The 351-nt window shown below is 53.6% G+C and overlaps 1 protein-coding gene across 1 annotated transcript in view; it reads left to right on the top strand.

Annotated features, from left to right (window-relative positions):
- The window catches only part of LOC119594766 (potassium channel subfamily K member 18-like), a 57,479-nt gene that overhangs the window by 26,543 nt on the left and 30,585 nt on the right, over nt 1–351 (top strand). The gene's annotated exons all lie outside the window — the stretch shown is intronic.

Raw genomic sequence — 351 nt, 5'->3', positions numbered from 1 at the left:
AGCGTAAATGAGTCACAGAAATCCCCAGCTTTTGGATTTGGTGATGTCTTGTTCCGTTGCCAGAAGCTGATCGGTCTCCCATATTTTTCCTTTCTAGGGTTTTTGGGGGGGCTACAGCAACCATGGCGGAGAGGGGGGGGGGAGAAGGGAAGCGGTTAGTTAGGATGAGGGGGAGGGGGGGGGAATAGAAGGGTGTCGAGCGTGCGAGGATTAATTTAGAGTCGAAAAAGGGGAGGGGGGAGGGGTATGTCTGTGGGGAGGATGTTATCTAGGGGAAAGAGTATACAGGGGGTGAGGGGGGGGGTGTAGACAGGAGGTCAGTTAGGGTGAGGAAGTTAGGGCATGTTAACA

This window comes from Penaeus monodon, chromosome 34 (genome assembly GCF_015228065.2).
Source record: "Penaeus monodon isolate SGIC_2016 chromosome 34, NSTDA_Pmon_1, whole genome shotgun sequence".
Classification (NCBI taxonomy): domain Eukaryota; kingdom Metazoa; phylum Arthropoda; class Malacostraca; order Decapoda; family Penaeidae; genus Penaeus; species Penaeus monodon.
This window is presented reverse-complemented; position numbering and strand designations above follow the sequence as displayed.